This window comes from Malaclemys terrapin, chromosome 15 (genome assembly GCF_027887155.1).
Source record: "Malaclemys terrapin pileata isolate rMalTer1 chromosome 15, rMalTer1.hap1, whole genome shotgun sequence".
NCBI lineage: Eukaryota > Metazoa > Chordata > Testudines > Emydidae > Malaclemys > Malaclemys terrapin.
Window position 1 is genome coordinate 16,050,510 of NC_071519.1, and position 5,000 is coordinate 16,055,509.

At 70.0% G+C, this 5,000-nt stretch overlaps 1 non-coding gene across 1 annotated transcript; it reads right to left on the reverse strand.

Moving 5' to 3' along the window:
- Positions 1–3,118: 3,118 nt before the first annotated feature.
- Positions 3,119–3,237, reverse strand: LOC128823864 (5S ribosomal RNA). Its single transcript, XR_008442100.1, has one exon. It is a non-coding gene; the product is annotated as a 5S ribosomal RNA (ribosomal RNA).
- Positions 3,238–5,000: the final 1,763 nt, after the last annotated feature.

The window sequence follows — 5,000 nt, forward strand, 5'->3', positions numbered from 1 at the left end:
CGGCTGTCAAATGTTCAAAGTCCCCACCGGGACAACAGGTCAACCCCAGGGGAAGCAGCTGTAAAATTTTCAAAGTCCCCGTTCGGCCACCAGGTCAACCCGCTGAATCTATTGGGTTGACCTGGCGGCCGGTTTCCTTTCCGGCCACCAGGTCAACCCAATGGATTCAACGGGTTGACCTGGTGGCCGGTTTGCTTTCCGGCCCGGGCGTCACCCCACTCCGAGGGCAGAGCGGCAGTGGTCTTGAGGACCACAGAGGGGGGGCTTAATAGTCGAGACGGAGCCGGTCCGGGGGAGGCTTAATAGTCGTCCCCCGAGGACTCCGGGGGCAGGCTTAATAGTCGTTCCAGGAGAGGCTTAATCGTCGTCCCCCCGGGCGCTCCAGGGGGAAAGCTTAATAGTCGTCCCCCCGAGTACTCCGGGGGCAGGCTTAATAGCCATTCCCCAGGCGGTCCGGCGGAGGCTTAAGAGTCGTGCTTAGCGGCCACCAGGTCAACCCGCGGAATCTACTGGGTTGACCTGGCGGCCGGTTTGCTTTCCGGCCACCAGGTCAACCCATTGGATTCGACGGGTTGACCTGGTGGCCGCTTTGCTTTCCGGCCCGGGTGTCACCCCACTCCGAGGGCTGCGCGGCAGCGGTCCTGAGGACCACAGAGGGGGGGCTTAATAGTCGAGAGGGAGCAGGTCCGGGGAAGGCTTAATAGTCGTCCCCCGGGCAGTCCGGGAGAGGCTTAATCGTCGTCCCCCGGGCGCTCCAGGGGGAAAGCTTAATAGTCCTCCCCCGAGGAGTCCGGGGGCAGGCTTAACCGTCGTCCCCCCCGGGCGCTCCAGGGAGAAAGCTTAATAGTCCTCCCCCGACAGTGTGTGTGTGTGTGTGTGTGGGAGGGAGGCTTAGCAGTCGTCCCCAGGGCGGTCCGGGGGTGGAGGGAGGCCTCACAGTCGTCCCTGGGAGAGCCGGGTCGGCGGGTGTCAGGCTTTACATCCAGCCTCCGGAGGGTGAGCGTCCTCGGACGCGATGCAGCTGCCGCAGAGAGGCGGCCTCTGAGGCAGGGTAGCGGAGCGCCGAGGCTGGGGAGTGGGGAGCAGGAGCCGTGGGGTGGGGTGGGGGGCGTTCAGGACAACAGGTCAAGCCCCGGGAAGCGGCTGTCAAATGTTCAAAGTCCCCACCGGGACAACAGGTCAAGCCCTGGGAGGCGGCTGCCAAATGTTCAAAGTCCCCACCGGGACAACAGGTCAAGCCCCGGGAAGCGGCTGTAAAATTTTCAAAGTCCCCGTTCCGCCACCAGGTCAACCCGCTGAATCTACCGGGTTGACCTGGCGGCCGGTTTGCTTTCCGGCCACCAGGTCAACCCAACGGATTCGACGGGTTGACCTGGTGGCCGGTTTCCTTTCCGGCCCGGGTGTCACCCCACTCCGAGGGCTGCGCGGCAGCGGTCCTGAGGACCACAGAGGGGGGGCTTAATAGTCGAGAGGGAGCAGGTCCGGGGAAGGCTTAGCAGTCTTCCCCCGGGCGGTCCGTTGGGGGAGGCTTAGCAGTCGTCCCCAGGGCGGTCCGGGGGTGGGGGGAGGCCTCACAGTCGTCCCTCGGAGAGCCGGGTCGGCGGCGGTGGCGGGCGTCAGGCTTTACGTCCAGCCTCCGGAAGGTGCGCGTCCTCGGAGGCGATGCAGGCGCCGCAAAGGGGCAGCCTCCGAGGCAGGGAGCGGAGCACCGAGGCTGGGGAGAGGGGAGCAGGAGCCGGGGGCTGGGGGGGGTGGGGTGGGGGGGGGGCGTTCAGGACAAGCGGTCAAGCCCCGGGGAGCAGCTGTCAAATGTTCCAAGTCCCCACTCGGCCACCAGGTCCACCCCAGTCTAGCAATGGGGTTGACCTGGCTGATGGCCGGTTAGTGTCAAGGTAAACTCACCGTCGTCCACAGGAGGGCAGCTCTCAGGCCGTCCGGCTGCGGCTGACTCTGGGGCGGTGCCCGGTCCCGGCAGCGAGGGGCGGGGGGGGGGCGCGGAGCGACACGGAGCTAACCGGCCCCCGGGGCCGGGGGCGCCTCCCGCGACTTTGGGGGCCGCGGGTCGTCAGTGGCGTGCAGGCCGGGCCTCTCCCGGGGGATTCGGGGGGGGGGGGGGGCGGTCCTGCGGGCCGGGCGCAGGGGGCTCGAGCGAGCCCGGGCCGGTCCGCCCCGGGGCCGGGGTCTCCGCCTGCGGCTCGGGGGGGCGCGGGTCGTCGGGGGAGGAAGCCCGGGGGAGCTGCACGCCGGCCTGCCAGGCCAGGCCAGGCCTGGCCTGGGTGGCCGCGGGGGGATTCGGGGCGGTCCCGCGAGCCGGCGGCCGGGCGCAGGGGGTCCGAGCGCGTCCGAGCGAGTCCGTCCCGGCCCCGGGGTCTCCCCCTGCGGCTCTGGGGGGCCGTGGGTCCCCGCTGGCGGAAGCCGCTGGGCGCTGGACACCCGCCGTCCGTCCCGCCTGGCCAGGCCTGGCCTGGGTGGCCGCGGGGCGGGGGATTCGGGGCGGTCCCGCGAGCCGGCGGCCGGGCGCAGGGGGTCCGAGCGCGTCCGAGCGAGTCCGTCCCGGCCCCGGGGTGTCCCCCTGCGGCTCTGGGGGCCGTGGGTCCCCGCTGGAGGAAGCCGCTGGGCGCTGGACACCCGCCGTCCGTCCCGCCTGGCCAGGCCTGGCCTGGGTGGCCGCGGGGGGATTCGGGGCGGTCCCGCGAGCCGGCGCCCGGGCGCAGGGGGTCCGAGCGAGTCCGTCCCGGGCCCGGGGCCTCCCCCTGCGGCTTTGGGGGCCGTGGGTCCCCGCTGGCGGAAGCCGCTGGGCGCTGGACACCCGCCGTCCGTCCCGCCTGGCCAGGCCTGGCCTGGGTGGCCGCGGGGCGGGGGGATTCGGGGCGGTCCTGCGGGCCGGCGGCCGGGAGGGTCCGGGCCAGTCCGCCCCATGCCCGGGGTCTCCCCCAGCGGCTTCGGTGGGTCCTCCGCGGAGGAAGCCGGGTGGGGAGCCGGACCCCAGGCGCCCAGACCCGTGACCTGCGGCCGCGACCTCCGACTCGGCAGGAGCGACGAGGGGCTTTCCGGCCCGTCCCCCCCCTCTCCTTCCTCCCCAGAAAAGGAGAGAGAGCTGGCTCGGACCGGGAAAAGCTGCCTACGGCACCTGGGATTCCCAGGCGGTCACCCATCCAAGTACTAGCCAGGCCCGGGACGGTTTACCTTCCGAGATCGGACGGGATCGGGGGCGTTCGGTCCGGTATGGCCGTAGGCACCCGGCCCCCGCGCCTCCTCGCCCGCTTTCCCCTGCCGACGCCCGGGCCTGCCGCACGGTGAGCCCCGGTCGGACTGCCCCCCTGCGGCAGGGCCCCCGTCTCTCGCGGGCCCGGTCCTTTTTTCCTTCTCGAGCTCCGGGGCCCGGGCTGGCCGCCAGAGCCCCTCCGCCCGCCCGCCCTCCCCGGCGTCGGGGAAAATATTGTCCCGGACATCCAGTGCGCCCTGATCCTGTCAGCCGGGGGGGGGGGTGGGTGGGTGGGGGGCAGTCCCTCGCTGCGGCCGGGGAGGGTGAGCCCAGGGCGGCTTGCCTGCCGTCCGAGTCCCCTCTCGGCCACCAGGTCAACCCCGAGCCGAAAGGGCTGAAAATTTTTCAGAGTCCCCTCCCGGGCACCAGGTCAACCCGTGGAATCGAACGGGTTCGCCTGCTGGCCGGTTCGCTTCCCGGCCACCAGGTCAACCCGTAGGTTTGAACGGGCACGCCCGGTGGCCGCTTTCCCGTCCGGTCACCAGGTCAACCCGGATCTCCCTCCTTCCCTGGGCGCCCCCTCCTCGGAGGCGTCAGGTTCCATTTTCTTTTTCCCCCCAGACTTCCAGGGGCCCGATCCAGTCGGCCGGGAGGCAGTCCCTCGCTGCGGCCGGGGTGGGTGAGGCCAGGGCGGCTTGCCTGCCGTCCGAGTCCCCTCTCGGCCACCAGGTCAACCCCGAGCCGAAAGGGCTGAACATTTTTCAGAGTCCCCTCCCGGGCACCAGGTCAACCCGTGGAATCGAACGGGTTCACCTGCTGGCCGGTTCGCTTCCCGGCCACCAGGTCAACCCGTAGGTTGCCGACGGGGCTAGCCAGTGGCCGGTTTGCTTTCCGGCCGCCAGGTCAACCCCTAGGTTTGAACGGGCACGCCCGGTGGCCGCTTTCCCGTCCGGTCACCAGGTCGACCCGGATCTCCCTCCTTCCCTGGGCGCCCCCTCCTCGGAGGCGTCAGGTTCCATTCTTTTTTCCAGACTTCCAGGGGCCCGATCCAGTCGGCCGGGAGGCAGTCCCTCGCTGCGGCCGGGGAGGGTGAGCCCAGGGCGGCCTGGTCCATGTCTCTAGTGGGCCCGATCCTTTTTTGGGGTGTTTTTTTTTTTTTTTTCCGAGCTCCGGGGCCCGGCCCGCCCGGGCAGCCCTCCTCGGAGGCGTGGGGCGGATTTCCCCCCCCCCCCCCAGACTTCCAGGGGCCCGATCCTGTCGGCCGGGAGGATGTCCCTCGCTGCGGCCGGGGAGGGTGAGCCCAGGGCGGCCTGCTTGGCGGCCGGGTCCATGTCTCTAGTGGGCCCGATCCTTTTCTTCCCTTTTCCGGCTCCGGGGCCCGGGGTGGCCGGGTAGCCCTCCGCGGTGGCGTCGGCAAATTTTTTTAAAAAATCAGACTTCCGTGGGCCCGATCCTGACGGCCGGGAGGCAGTACCTCGCTGCGTCCGGGGACGGTGAGACGCTCGGCCACCGGGTCAACCCGGAGGAAGCGGGCTGGGGGAAAAAAAAAAAAAAAAAAAAGTTTTCCAAGTCTGAAAAATTTTCAAAGTCCCCTCCCGGCCACCGGGTCAACCCCTTTGGAGCGAATGGGTTGACCTGACGGCCGGTCGTCTCGCGGATGTCCGGAAGGGGTCGCCCAACGCCGTCTCGGCCGACCGAGGGAACCACGAGGTGGCGCCCGGTTCCAGTTTCGTACCGCCGAAGGCGGGGCTTTGGCTTTTTCGACCCGTCTTTCGAGGACTGTGTGCGGAGATTT